Source organism: Hyaena hyaena, unplaced genomic scaffold (assembly GCF_003009895.1).
Source record: "Hyaena hyaena isolate Hyena2069 unplaced genomic scaffold, ASM300989v1 scaffold_368, whole genome shotgun sequence".
NCBI classification, from domain to species: domain Eukaryota; kingdom Metazoa; phylum Chordata; class Mammalia; order Carnivora; family Hyaenidae; genus Hyaena; species Hyaena hyaena.
Window position 1 is genome coordinate 1,786,612 of NW_024080989.1, and position 16,660 is coordinate 1,803,271.

Here is a 16,660-nt window from a genome sequence, read left to right on the forward strand (position 1 = left end):
GAATCTGAAACAGGCTCCAGGTTCTGAGCTAGCTGTCAGCACAGAGCCCGACACGGGGGTTGAACCCACGAATAGTGAGATCACGACCTGAGCTGAAGTCGGACACTTAACCGACTGAGCCACCCAGGCACCCCTCAAATTTATATTTTTAATGGTAGTCAGTGATAAAAGCAATGAGACATGTGGCTGGAACTGGAAAACAATGGCATGATGATATTTTCTGCATACAAATACAGATCTACTTAATGATGTCAATTTATTAATTTTTGTAACAATAAGGGATTTATTTTTATCACCAAATTTTAAGCTTATTCATTTCCAGGTGATAATATAAGAGGACAAAACTCACCAGATTTGTAAAGAGGCACACATAGATATGAAAAACACTCACCTGGATGTTTATACAGACATACTTTGGATATATTGTGTGTTTCATCCAGACCACTGGAATAATGTGATTGTCATAATAAAGCAAGTCAAATAATTGTTTGGGTTTCTCAGTACATGTAAAAGTTATGTTTACATTACAGTGTAGTGTAGTAAGTGTGAAATACAATTATATCTTAAAAAAACACAATGTACATATCTTAATTTAAATATGCTTTATTGCTAAAAAATGCTAACTGCCATCTGAGCTTTCAGCAATGGTAATCTATTTTATGGAGGAGAATCTTGCCTTGATATTTGTGGTTGCTGACTGATCAGGGTGGTGGTTGCTGAAGACTGAGGTGGCTTAAAATAAAACAACAATGAAGTTTCCTGCATCAGTGGACCTTTCCCTTCACAAAAGATTTTCTTCTGTGATGTTGTTTGATAGCATTTTATCCACAGAATTTCTTTCAAAATTAGAATCCATTCTCTCAAACTCTGCCTGTGCTTTAACAAATAAGTTCATGTAATAATATAAATCCTTTTTAAAAATTTATTTATTTATTTATTTGTTTATTTATTTATTTATTTTTTGAGACAGAGAGAGACAGAGCATGAGCTGGGGAGGGGCAGAGAGAGAGGGAGACACAGAATCTGAAACAGGCTCCAGGTTCTGAGCTGTCCGCCCAGAGCCCGATGCAGGGCTCGAACCCAGAACGGTGAGATCATGACCTGAGCCGAAGTCGAACGCTTAACTGACTGAGCCACCCCGGCGCCCCAATATAAATCCTCTTTGTCATTCAAAATCTCCAAACAGTATCTTTCCCAGGAGTAATTTTCATCTCAAGAAATCATTTTCTTTGGGGAAAGATAGTTAAGTACAGACTTAAGCTTGCCTTATCCCACAGATACGACTAGATAACACTGACATCAGCATAAATAACCCAGAAAATGACCCTAAGACTGGTAGAACAAACTCCACACTAACAGCAGCGAAGAAGTCTTATCCAAGAAAGTGGGAAGGGTGGGAATGGTTTGGGAACAAAAGTGATCATGACTGGGGGCCTGGAGAAACAGATTATGACACAGAGGAGCCTGCACAAGGAAGGCAAATACCCATAACACTTGGCTCTGAAAGCAAGAGGGACCAAATTTCTTGAGTTCTTACAACGAACTGCACTTAAAATCTGGAATTTTAAAAATCAATCCACTTGGCTCCGGGAGAGCCTAGAGAGCTTTAAGAAGCTGAGTCCCTGCCCTTAAAGAGACAGCACAACAAATGGTCACAAAGTTGAGAAACATCTAGAACCTACAGGAAGGAAAGCACCATTTCTCTCCCACACCTCCAGCATAAACACACCACCACTTGTGGGAAACAGTACAGCACCAACACTCTGTAGCTAACCTGTGTCCACCAAGCCCCATGGCCCCATGCTTCAGTGGATCGGCCCTTTCCAGACACACTTGCCTCAGTGCCAGTGCTACATTCCCTCTCCCAGAGGACTGCTGCAAAGCCCGCCAACACCATATCTACTGACCCACTTGTTTGCAGTCCTCATTTCTCTTTAAGTTGATGGCAAGTTTCATTGTGCAAGCACACCAGCACATACCTTATTAAAATATGCCCCACCTCAGCAAGGGACCAAATACTGCCTAGACCAAGTAAAGGGAATAGAAAACTGTACTAAAGGATAAAGTGGCCAGGACACAACAGCAAGAGCACACAACACACCTAGGAGACATTTCCTGAAGTACCAGGTTCTGGATAACAAGGGACACTGCACTGCAGGGCATTTCAGAACCTCTTTCTCACAAAGCTATCACTTTCAGGGGAGCCTGGGTGGCTCAAAGGGTTAAGTGTCCGACTTTGGCTCAGGTCATGATCTTGTGGTCTGTGACTTCAAGCTCCACATCAGGCTCTGTGCTGACAGCTCAGAGTCTAAAGCCTGTTTCAGATTCTGTCTGTCTGTCTGTCTGTCTCTCTCTCTTTGCCACTCCTCTGCTCACACTCTGTCTGTCTCTCTCTCAAAAATAATAACTAAACATTAAAAAAATAAGGCTATCGCCTTCAAAAACAGGAGACATTGCACCTTTCCTAACACACAAAAACAGACTCAGGGAGTTAGACAAAAATAGAAGACAGAGAAACATATCCCAAATAAAAGAACAGGATAAACCACAGCAAGACACTTAAGCATAACAGAGTTAAGTAATATGCCTAACAGAGAATTTAAACTAATGGTCATAAAGAGATACTGGACTTAAAAAAGAAGAGGACATCAGTGAGACCCTTAACAAAGAGATAGAAAAGGACCAATCAGAGATGAACACAAAAAATGAAATTTAAAATACACATGATGTAATAACTAGCAGACTAGAGGAAACAGAGGAATAAACTAATGGCCTATAAGACAGAGTAATGGAAAATAATTAAGCTGAGCAAGTGTGAGACAAAAATGCAAAATGAAAACAGACTTAGGGAACCAAGTAATTCTATCAAGCATAGTAATATTTGCATTATAGGGATCCCAGAAGAGAGAGAAAAGGGGGCAGAAAAATTATTTGAAGGAATAATAGCAGAAAACATCCCTAACCTGGGAAAGGAAACAGATATCCAGATCCAGAAAACAGAGAGATCCTCCATGCAAATTAAACCAAAGGACGTCCACACAAAGACACACAGTAATTAAAATGGCAAAATGTAGTGATAAGGAAAAAAGTTTTAAAGCAGCAAGAAAAGAAAGACAGTTACAATAAGGGAAGCCCCATGAGGCTATCATCAGAGTTTTCAGCAGAAAATTTGCAGGCCAGAAGCGAGGGTCATGATATACTTAAAGTATTAAAAGTGGAAAAAGAAGATTTTAGCCAAGACTACTCTATCCAGGAAGAATAGAAAGAAAATAAAGGGTTTCTAAGAAACAAAAACTAAAGGGGTTCATGAAAACTGAACCTACCAAGCGAGAAATAGTAAAGGGGACTCTGTGAGTGGAAAGGAAAGACCATAAGTGGAAGTATGAAAAGTAGGATTCGGAAAAACAGTAAAAATAACTATGTCTGTAAAAACCAGTCAAGGGATTTACAAAATAAAACGATGTAATATGACAGCGTATTCATAAAACTTGAGGTAGGAAAGGAGTATAGAATGGGTTCAAACTCATGGCGCCACCAACTTAATACAGATTTCTATATGCAGAAGATGTATACAAAACTAACACTAACCAGAAATCAAAACCCAATAGTACATAAGAAGAATAGAGAGAAAGGGATTCAAGTATATCACTCAGCTAACCATGAAAGTGAAAAAAAAAAGACTAGAGGGAAAAAAAGGAACAAAACAGCAATAAATACATACCCATAATTAATTACTTTGATTATAAATGGACTAAATGTTCCAATAAAACAACATAAGGTGAGAGAGTGGATAAAACAAACCAGACCCATTTATATGCTGCTTACAAGAGATACATTTAAGACCTAAAGTCACTTACAGATTGAAAGTGAGGGAATTGATAAACATTTATTATACTAATGGATGTCAAAAGAAAACTGGGTAGCAATACTTATCTGGGGGCAAAGTAGACTTCAAAACAAAGACTAGCAAGAGACAAAGAAGAGCACTATATGATAATAAAGGGGACAAGGCAACAAGAAGATATAACAATTATAAATATTTAAAGATGCAAAATGGGAGCACCCAAATACATAAAACAATTAGTACCAAAAACTAAAGGAACTAAACCAAAGTAATGAAAACAATAGTAGGCGACTTTCGCACTTTTCATACTCTCACTTATGGTCTTTTCTTTCTACTCACAGAGTCTCTGTTACTATTTTTGGTATGGTAGGTTTAGTTGTCATGAACCCCTTTAATTTTTGTTTGTTTGTGAAACTCTTTATCTCTCCTTCTATTTTGAATGATAGCTCTGCTAGATGGAATATTCTTGGATGCTGATTTCTCCTTTTTAGCACTTTGAATACATCATGCCACTCTTTGGCTTGGAAGGTTTCTGCTGAAAAAAAAAAATCCCTTGTCAGATTTATGGAGTTTCCCTTGTAAGTTTCTGTCTTCTTTTGTCTTTCTGTTCTAATTCTTTTTACTATTATATTTTGCCAATTAAACTACAATGTGTCTTGGTGTGGATCTGCTTTTGTTAATTTTGATGAGTGTTCTCTGTGGCTTCTGTATCTGGATGTCTGTTGCCTTCCCTAGACTAGGAAAGTTTTCAGCTATTATTTCTTCAAATAAAATTTCTGCCCTCCACTACCTGCCTCCCCTCTCTCTCTTCTTCTGGGACTCCTATAATATGAATGTTATTATGATTGATGGAGTCACTGAATTCCCTAAATCTATTCTTATTTTGCATAATCCTTTTTTTCCTCTTTCATTGACTTAACTTACTTTCCATTATTCTCTTTGGACATTAATTCATTTCTCAGCTTCTTCCAGGCTGCTGTTCATTTCATCAAGTATGTTTCTTATTTCATTTTTTGAGCTGTTTCTCTCTACAATTCTTTTTCTCTGTGTTAAGGGTCTCACTCATGTCTTCCACTCTTTTCTAAAGTCCGGTAAGTATTCTTATGATCATTACTTTAAATTCTCTATCTGGTATGATACTCATATCTGTTTCTCTTAAGTCTATTGCAGAGGCCTAGTTCTGTTCTTTCATTTGGGATAAATTTCCTTGTCTCCTCATTTTGTCTGAGTATTTGTGCCTGTTTCTCTGTGCTGGGAAAGTCAGCTAAATCTTTTGTTCTTGAGGGTAGTGGCCCATGACAAAAAGGTCCTAAGGGCACCTGGGTGGCTCAGTCAATGAAGCCTCCAACTTTGGCTGAGGTTATGCTTTGAGCCCCATGTCGCGCTCTATGCTTGCAGCTCAGAGCCTGGCCCTGCTTCGGATTCTGTGTCTCCCTCTCTCTCTCTGCCCCTTCCCCGCCCCCACCCCCATTGGTACTCTATCTCTCTCTCTCAAAATAAACATTAAAAAATTTAAAATAAATAAAAATTTTAAAAAATTAAGAAAAGATTCTTTAGTCTCTTGCCATGAAGGGGATACCTTGTTCCCCAGGGACTGGTATTTCTGGGAGTGTCTCCAATGTGTGCTGTGTGTGCTCTGCTCTTTTGTCCTGGCTGTTTTATCCTTCGGGCCAGTCATCTGCAGAGGCTTTCTTTGCCTGTTGTGGGCAATGTTTGGTCCCTGTCCTGAATATGGTGCATTTTAACTAAGCGTGTTCTGGTCTGTTTGTGAAATGAGATCTGTCACCATCACCACCTGAACTGAGGAGATGAGTATAGATTTGGGCTTGTCTTCTGCAGTGTGGGGATGTGGGGCTTGGTGTAAGCAAATTAAGTAGCAAGTGTGGGTGCTGCACTTGTTCCCACAGATGGTCCTGTGCTTATCGCTGTGCTTATGCAAAGGAAGGAATTTGCACCAGCCACTTCCTTGGTTTCTGGAGGAGGCTCTCTGTGAATGCTGTCTCTGTGGGATGTGCTCCAAAATGAGCAAATAACCTCCCCATTGTGTGCCCCAGGCACTCTTTATATTGCTATTTCCACACTGTATATTTGTGGTTGGTTTGTCAGCCTTCTTTCTAGTATCAATCCCAATTCCTCTGGGGTCCCCTGAGGCAAGCACAATGACCTTTAAAACTCCAGGCTTTAAGCCACACTGATTGTAAAAAGTCATGAAATTTTGCCCCTCTCACTTTCCAAGCCAATTGTTATGGGTATTAATTTTCCCCATGAGCTCCCCTATGTGCTAATCTTTGCTTGCCCTTCTCTGCAGCATCAGCTTCCTCCCTGCCATAACAGCCTTGACCTGTTTCTTTCCCAAACTGTATCACCACACTTCGTACCTTCTTCAGTGTGGCCTCTTTTCTACCTTTACTTATGGGGTTTGTTTTGTCAGTGTTCAGGTCAATTTCTAGGGTACTTAGGATTATATGACATTTATCTGGTTATATTTGTAAAATGAGGTGAGTCTAGAGTTCTCCTACTCCATTGCCATCTTCCAACCCCAAAGATGTCAGTATTCACATTACAAGTTTCTTCAAAATACAATCCAAGTGCAGGTTTTTTTTTAATGTTTCATTTATTTTTGAGAGAGAGAGAGAGAGAGACTGACAGTGTATGAGTGGGGAAGGGCAGAGAGGGAGAGACAGAGACACAGAATCCAAAGCAGGCTCCAGTCTTTGAACTGTCAGCACAGAGCCCAACATGGAGCTCAAACTCATAAACCACAAGATCATGACCTGACCTGAAGTAGGATGCTTAACCAATTGAACAACCCAGGTACCCTCCGACTGTCAGTTTTTATACTCTGTATTAGTCAGTGCTCTCCAGAGAATCAGAACTAAAATATATATCTATATATGAGATATATGATATATCATAATATATATATTAGGGAAAGAGAGATTATGGGAAATTGTTTTTCATAAATATGGAGGCTGAGAAATACTGCAGTCTGCCATCTGCAAGCTGGAGACTCGATCATGGTACTTAGTACAAGTCCAAAGTCCTAAGAATCAGGAGATACAATGGAATAATTCCCAACATAAATGCAGGACACTGGCATAAGATGTCTCAGCCTAAGCAGTGAAACGGGGAAAAATGATGTGCAATTTTTTCCTTTCTCTGCCTTTTGTTCTCTTCAGCCTTCAACAAATGAGATGATGCCCACTTACAATGGTGAGGGCAATTTACTTTGAGTCCACTGATTTAAATACTAATCTTGTCCAAAATACACTCATAACAATAGACTGGAAATAGTATTTAATACCCTGTGCCCAGTTAACTTGACAAAATCAATCTTTACAAGTCCACCCCTTTGTCACCCACACATATTTCTTTCAACCACATTTTACTATCTTGGAAACAACCAAAACCACACTAATTCCTTCTCCAGAAGAGGAGGCAAAGTCTTGAGTGATGTTTACTTTTCTCCTTGTTATCCTGTAACTTAAATTCTGTAATGTAAAATCAACAATACTTAATTTTTTCTTTCAAATAGTTCTATTTCCATATAGTAGTCAAGATCAATTGCCTTAGCCACCCAGTAACTCCCTTCTTTGCCTGTTGTTTCAGAGGAGTGAAGAGACCAAGGCGGCTGAGTGGTAGTGTTAACTTTCAATTCAATGGAATCATTGTTGTGTCTCTAGTGGAAGCATTATTTCCTCTGGAACTAAGACCTCCAGGCTGACAGAGTATTAAGTCATGGGAAAAGGAAGTAAAATTTTGCTAGTGAGTCACTAGGGGTAATAGTGAGTGGTTCACTCCCATTTTCACTCCTGCATTCCTGGACCATGAATTGTGGCTATTGGAAAAAAAACCACCATATATTGGATGCTGATTTAGAATATATCCAGCCTTTTGAAGAAATTTGCCCCAGCCCTACAAGGTATTGGCACATTTGGTCCAAGTTTCACCCAACCAAACACTGTTAGAGCCCTTTCTAACTTCCCAAGCTGCAACATTATATGCAGCATGTCTGTTTAGTGAGCCCATGTCAACAAGTTCAGCCTGACCCAATTTTGTTTCTTCTACTATAATTTCATTCCCTTAGGATCCATTGTCAAACATGTTCCATGGACTTCTGTCTGTATAAATCAGAACACTCAATGGTTCTTCTGGAGCATAATGCAACTCCTTATGGTTCATACATTGTACCTCATGTTAGGGCCTCCTAGGACCTAAGACTAATTGTAGGTGTAACTGCAAAGAGGGGTGAGGGGGATAAATCCTCAGGAATATTATTGTGTTGCATAGCAACTACCTCAGAAGCAAGCCATTATTTTCCTCAGGCAATGAGGGGTTGGTCCCCCAAACTGAGGTGGTAAAAGTCTATTCCATTGTGAGTAAAGAGGCTGACATCACTCGGGTTTGGATGCTGTCACTACTGGAAGTGGGGAAGTCACTTCTTCTGGGGTTGAGGAAATCTCTTCCACTGGGAGAGAAGGCATTTGAGCTGGGATTTGAAATCCTGAATTTATCCTTTTCTTTCACCACTTTGTCTAGCAACATTAGAAGCAAATGACCAGCATCATTATATTTATTAGTTTTGCAAAAATGTGAAAAAAGTATCATATACAGAGTTATCTAGCTTTTTGATTTTTAGGAATGGTTGGGATTATCCAGTGCAGGTATTTTACATACCTTTATAAAGAGTTTATGTCATGAACTATCAATGCTCCTTCTACTAGTGGAAATAGTGTCGTTACCATCTATAGACCTAATCAGATTAAAGAGCCAATTCTAGAAACACCAGAGAAATTCAGAAAAACTGTTCCTTAAAATTCTGTTCCTCTAGAACCACTGTCACTCCCAAAATTTGTTTTAATTGGTCTTATTTAAGAAAAATAGAACCAATGAAATATATACATATATATATTTATTTATTTATTATGAGAATTCGTTCACATAATTATGACGGCCAAGAAGTCTCCAATCTGTCCTCTACAAACTGGAGACCCAGGAAAATCAGTGGTGCAACTCAGTTTGAGCCCAAATGTCTAAGAATCAGGGAATAAAGTAATGTAAATCCTAGTCTGAGGGCCAGACAAGATGAAATGAGATGTCTAGGCTCAAGTAAAGAGGAAGAAAATGAGAGGAGCAAATTTTTCCTTTCTTTGCCTTTTTTTCTTTCCAGTTCCCAATGGACTGGTAATAATACCCACTCACACTTGGGAGGGAAACCTACTTTATTAAGTCCACCCATTTAAATGCTGTTTTCATCTGAAAAAATATTCACAGGTACACCCAGAAATAATGTTTAATCTGGATTAAACATTTCATGGATATTTCGCAGATAGTCAAGTTGCCACATAAATTAACCATCACATCTCCATCCCCTGTAGAACCTATCAAAATGCCTTGCTCTCAGAAAATGTGTACCCAACAACTAGTAGATTTTCAGCTCTCTAGTCTTAAAAGCCTCCATCAATCAGGCAACAGTGTACTCTTTGGTTTTTATATTACTATTACAAATTATCTTACTTTTGATATGTCTAGTTGGCTCAGTCGGTTAAGTGTCTGACTCTTGATTTCGGCTCAGGTCATAATCACACAATTTGTGGGATTAAGAACTGTATTGGGTTCTGCACTGACAGCATGAAGCCTGCTTAGGACTCTGTCTCCCTGTCTCTCTGCCTCTCCTGCCCCCCTCTTTTTCAAAAATAAATAAATAGACATTAAAAAATTATCTTAATTTTATAATGTTGAATATCAAGTAAAAACATAGTGAGCATAAAATGAAATTTGTATTCAAGTAGAAGTTTCTGTCTGGTCAGTGAATTTAAGGGTTACTAGGGTAAGAGAAAGGAAAAAGGGTAATAGGACAGAGCAAGAAAAGGGGAAGCCTGGAATCATGCCACTCAGATAAGGAGTATATTACTTTATATCATCCATGAATGCTGTCTTTAGAAAAGAGATTAAACATATAGCCTGAAACTGAAATAGTATATAATATGGTTGAAAGACAAAGGGGTTGAGAGAATGGAGAAAATGGGAGAATGGATGAAGTTATCCTATAAATCCATGAATGACCCAAAAAGAAGTAGAATTAACCTATTCATTCTTTAATAACTAGTAAAGGTCCTCTCAGAAATTTATTTATACTATCAACTATGAAGATTCATAGGCATAAAATCTGAAATTCTACATATAGAAGGACATTACACATACAATACATCAATTTCACAGATAAAGAATAGAGGTATGAAGAAAACACTCCAATTTCATTTCATTAAAATACATAAAATGCTTCATATATTTTACAAATAACATTACACATTGAAAGGAAAAATTTCAGATTATTTCCTGGAGCTTGTCTTATGAGAAGAATAAGATAAGCATTTTAATAACAAGAAATGTAATCAGTGCTACAACTAGGGGGCAATCAATTGTTAGGAACTAACAAGATAGAAAACTAACAAGATAGGAAAGCATCACTTTGGACCTAAGGAACCAAAGGAATCACAGGACAAGTATCTTCTAAGCTGTGTTTAAAAGCCAGAGAATGTGAGGCACCTGGGCAGCTTAGTTGGTTAAACATCTGACTCTTGATTTCATCTTAGGTATGATATTGCAGTTCATTGGGTCAGCCCCCACATCGAGCCCTGTGTAGACAGTGTGGGGCCTGCTTGGGATTCTCTCTCTCTGTCCCTCCCCAGCTTGTGCTCTCTCTCTCTCTCTCTCTCTTTAAAAACAAGTAAATCAACCTTTAAAAAAAAGCCTCAGACTGCAAAGGATATTTCAAGAAGGATGAGTTGGGAAAGATCACCTTTCTTCTGTCCTGGCAGATTTCACTGGGTAATTAAAGTCTATCACTAGGGGCACTCAGTTGGTTAAGCTCAGGTCATGATCTCATGGTTCTGAGTCTGAGTCCAAGTTGGGCTCTGACTGCCCCTCCCCTTCTGGCACTCTGTCTCTGTCTCAAAAATAAATAAAGGTAAAATAAATTTAGAAAAAAAATAAAAAATACAGTCTATCACTCAAGAATTTTATTGCTGTCCAACCACACATATTTATCTATTAGTGTACCTCTTCTCTAAGATTGGCCTTCATAAGATTAATAGAGAAACTAAGTCTTAATATATAAATTGAAGGAACAGCAAGGATGGGACTGATTTGAGCCATCTGGAAGAAAATGAATAAGTAATGGAAAAGCATAATGAAGGAGAATGAGGTTGGTGGTTAGCACTTCAATGGATGGAAGAGAAGTAGATTTGTAAGGTGAAAAGATACAGGCTTATTTTGCCAATGTGGAATTTATACCTTAAGATATGTATCCACTTCGGTAATTGTTAATATTTACAATTTGTTTTTTCCCTTGTTTTTCCATAATCCAAACAGCACTTAGTCTTTTGTTTGAATTTAGTAAGCACTACAGGAATTGATTCTTTCAAAATATAATGTTCTTTAATCTGAATAGTTTTCTTCATATATTACACCAATAATATAATGGAAATTATATTATTATATATTTTTATTATTATAGAATGGAAAACTAAAAAACCTAAAAACTAAAAAACTAAAAACATTGTTTACTACATTTAAATCCCCATGATGTCTCTAAGAAAATGTTTTATTTTTCTACATTATTCTTAGCCAATAATGGACACATGATTACAATAGAATTATCATTTTTTAAAAACATATTTATTTATTTTTGAGACAGAGACAGAGCTGGAGGCAGGGAGAGTCAGAGAGAGAGACACACACAGAAGATGAAGACAGGTTCCAGGCTCTGAGCTAACTGTCAGCACAGAGCCCGAAGCGGGGCTGGAACCCACGAACCTTGAGATCATGAGCTGAGCAGAAGTTGGACGCTCAACCGACTGAGCCACCCAGGCGCCCCTAGAATAATCATTTTGAGTTTAAGAAAATTCTAGACACATTGACTGAATCTACATAATATTTGTTTTTTCCTTAAAAATTTCTGAAACCACTGCCGGTTCAGTTGGAAATGTGGGAGACACTCTAATACACGGCTTTTGACCTTCCTTCAAATCCTTAAATCATTTTTATTAAAATCAACTAAATCTCTCACCTCTACAGAAGGCCCTTTCAAATGCAATTTAAAAAAAACAAATAACTTTCTATTATAAGCTGCTTCCTGGTTCACTTAGGTATGTAAGTAAACAAAACACTTCTCAAAAGACAATTTTAACTCAATTATATTGTAATGCAGACTAAACTTCTAGCAGCCACTGTGAGATTCAAGGGAGAAGACAAGATTTTCATTTGGAAGGCTTTGCATTTTCCAACTGAGAAAATATGTGACTAAAGTTCAATCATACTGAAGGGGGGTTGAAGCTGCTCTGGATGCTCAAAATACAGCCTATGTGTATTGGATTAAACTTGAAATAGAGCCTTGAATCTTTATGCTTATCCTAATTCCCAATATTTTACTAATTATTTAAAATAACAGAAAATGTCAATACTTTGTAGTTAATACTACAAAATACAAACATTTTATAGTATTAACTACTGAGAACAGTATCATATATATATTTTTAAATTTTTTAATGTTTATTTATTTTTGAGAGAGACAGAGCATGAATGGTGGAGAGACAGAGAGAGAGGGAGACACAGAATCTGAAGAAGGCTCCAGGATCTGAACTGTAAGCACAGAGCCCAATGCAGGGCTTGAACTTACTAACTGTGATCTTGACCTGAGCTGGCTGGATGCCTAACTAACTGAGCCATGCAGGAGCCCCAAATATTTTTTTAAACTGATTTCAGTTGATGACTGAACCATTATATTGCCAGATTCTCCTATTATTTCCCTTTTTCTTGGATTTTTATAAGCTTTCAATTTACAAGTTTTTCCTAACGTTTAGACCCTTACTTTCTACTCCAAGCTTATCCTTTCCTACTCCAACTTACCTATATCTGCAACTGTGCAACTCATTCCTATTTCACATATAAATCTATATCTGCAGCTGATACTTCCTTTACATCAGTCACCCACTAACCTCCTTGCTGTCTGGATGACCCATCCTTACTCTAAACTCAACATGCCTTAGTACCATGGCTTAATAATTTCTTGGTAGACATGATGCCTTCTTACATCAAATACCAATAGGAAAAGTATTTAGTCACTGTTCTTTCCTAATTACTCTCATTGCTTGAAATAACAGTCATTTACATGTACTCTGAAATTAAACTACCTTGCATATTACTTTCAAATTAGCTTTTTAAAATACTGGTTCCAGAGGTGGCTTAGTTGGTTAAGCCTCAGACTTCAGCTTAGGTCATGATCTGACAGCTTGCTGAGTTTGAGCCCCATGTCAGCTTCTGTGCACCGACTATGTGGAGTCTGCTTGGGATTCTCTCTCTCTCTCTCTCTCTCTCTTTCTCTTTCTCTTTCTCTCTCTCATCCCCCACCCCTGTTCATATTCTCTCTGTCTCTCTCCAAATAAAGAAATAATAAAAAATTTAAAAATAATAAAATACATAAATAATAAAATAAATACCTGTTCCATTATAGCATTACTGAGTTCAAAAGTTCCAAATGCCTCTAGTAGCTACTCCATATAATCCAACTGTTAGCAGCCATAAATTAATCTGTTTCCTTTAAGAATTTATCAGTGTTCCTAAAGATCAAATCCTACCTCCTACCCAGAATATGGATAACTGCTCTTTCTTTATTTACGGAATCAATCACTCTCTTTTTAATGTTTTTTTTTATTTTTGAGAAAGAAAGAGAGAGTGAGAAAGTCAGGGGCAGAGAGAGAGAGGGAGACAGAGGATCAGAAGCAAGCTCTGCACTGACAGCAGAAAACCCAATGTCCAGCTTGAACTCAGGAATGTGAGATCATGACCTGAGCCAAAGTCAGAGCATTAACAGACTGAGCCATCCAGGTGTCCCAAGAATCTGCCACTCTTAAAAAAGCCCTGGATTCTCCATGGCATCTTTCCTAACATTGTCAAGCCCCTCCCTAAATTTGCAGTCAAGTAGGCTGTTTTTTCTTATTACTTATACCTAGGAACACACATAATTTAGTTTGTGTGTACCACTCTTATTTATTTATTTTTTTTGAGTATGCATTTTATGTGCAGGAAGTATAAGGAAATACTGTATGCACCCCCATAAAGCTACTAGTATACTGCATATGATAGATATGTAACAAACATCTACTCAATAAGCTTAATTGAAACCAACAAATGCTTATCAAGTGTCTATTATAGCTTGGTTACTATGGATACAAAGAAAAATCCTGGAAATATCCTAATCTTAAGATATTATAATTTATGGGAAAAGCAACATCATGCAAAAAATGAGAAAATATTACTCATGGTTCTATAGCTTTTTGGTTATCTGAAATCTATTTAGAATGTTAAATAGTTAACTTGGCTATATGCAGTAGTTAGTGTCATTAGTCCAATCATATTCCCTTAATATCATTTCAGCACAATGTATATTCTTCAAAAGTTTATTTGTGAGATTATTTGACGATGATTGATGGTCAGGGAAGCAGAGACTAGAAGGCTGAATGTGGGCTCCACAAATATACTCCTGAGAAGTTTTTAAAAGCCCTACAATGAATCATTGTTAAGATATAAAATTCAGTAAAATAACCCTGTAAGCATATGAAATATAGTAAAAATTTCAGAAATTATTCAATGGCATTATTGATATTGAAATACTTTACATTATAATTGAGATTATAAAATATGTGTAAAGAAATATCAGAGATTGTTTACTTCAGATAAATGTTTTCCACAGAGGCATAAATTGGCTGGAGATTTTTCATGGAAAAACAGATTCCATTTATTTTTCTTTTAGTAATATGAATTTCTGATTCCTTTTTGTTATTATTTCTGGGTGAGTATAGAGCTCATAATTTATCTGAAAAGCTATTGGAGTTTCACAGAAGGAATTGTTGGAAAATATTTCAGTCTCTAAACTTGCAGCAACAACATTCCTAAAAAATATTAAAGAAGAATTTTAGTAGAATTGAGAGATTTTCTTGTTTCCATTAGGTAGCTTAGTGAGATACTTCATTGATCTCAAGGAAATCAGAGATGCCACGGTCACTAACATTTTTAAGGTGGTCTTTACCAATGTCTGGAGAATAGGTCATCAAGTTTTTCTCAATTTTTAATTCATGTTATAAAAAGATCACTTTTTTGCTAACTTCATTTTGATGTTTCAGATTCTTCTACAAATATTATTTCTTTCAATGCATTCCTAACCTAATAAATATTTTATTTTTTGTTTTTTTTCCCCAGCATATGGCAAAAATTAAACAAGAACAGTAATGAATAAACAGAGAACCAAAACTATGGTTAAACTGTTTCTTTCAGGGCCAGATATTGAGAAAACCTAAGATATTTTAAGATATCCTCTAACCATAGAGAGAAATACTGAAGGGATAGAAATATTAAAAGAAAACTTTTGTTTTTTGGTCCCAGTTTTCTTCCTCTCATGTGCCAAGGGCATGCTTACAGCAGTCAGAGGTGTCTCACCCAAGGAGGGAGACCTGGACAACAATGGGGACTTTTTTGGCCTTAAGCAGGTGACAAGCCTTTCTCCCATCCATAATTTTTTGTCTGGCAACTCTAAACTGTTCTGCTATTTCATTTGCTCTCCTATGATCTGTCTTTTACAACTTGATTTCTCTCATGTATTGACTTTGTTAGTAAAAAGAGTTTGGTTCGAACCCAGTCTCTCACTGTTATCATTTGTGTAGTCTTAGTCATGCTAAATAACTTCAAAGAGCATCAGCACTACTTCCATTAAAAATGGGGCTAATAATCTACTCACAAATTTATACTAATAAGTAAATGAAATTACTAGCTTGACACATAGTACAAATTTAATAAATATTAATTGCGTTCTCCCTTGACCCACTGTGGAACAAAGTGTAGTCATGTAACATTTTAATTATATTCTTCTCTCCTTGAATATAGTTTTTTTTTGCAATTTTAATATTTCCGTAATAGCAACAAAGAGACTTAAGAATGTAAATGCCTTAATTTCTTGTGTCTTATCCTATGTCTTACCTTCCTCCTATCCTCCTTGCTTTTGGGAAATAACAAATCGAACAAACAACAGTTTCTCAGTATTACAAAAATATTTAGTGAAATCATGTGATTGTGTAGAAAAATAGCTGGATTTATAGCCTGAAGTCTAATATTCAAGAACCAAATATTGATTCCCTAAATCTTAATATTCTTGTCTTTAAAATGGTGATAGTACTTTTTCTATCTTCCTTGGAGAGTATCTTTAGTATGAAATTACATCCTTTCACATAAAACATTTCAATGCATCTCAAACAGCATGTACACATAAAATTATGAAATTTACATATCAAAGCAAACCACACTTAGGTTAACCAATGAAGCTGTCACACTGGGACAATAGTGAAGATGAATGGAATACAGAGACTCACTCTACCCTATATCACATACATTTCTGAGCTCTGAATGCCCTAACATGAAACTGTATAGACAAGAAGCAAAGAAGGCAGGGAATGTTGATTTTATACAATAAAAACACCAATGTTAAATACATATGACTCAAGCAGTGACAACATGAAAGAAAGGTGGATGTTGTGGCTGATCGAACTTCCATTTAAGCTGTTATTTGCAGGCAGGGACGACCTATAGTTCAGAAATATATATGTTGAGAGCAATGAATATTAAAATTCAAAGTGGTTTGTTTCCACTGACTCATTAATTCAGTTAGTTAGTGGCTGACTACTCAAAAATCCCAAGAATAAATAATCTTCCATCTTTGTCGTGGAAAGTATGATAACTATTAATAGGTTGGCTGCAAAAGGTAGT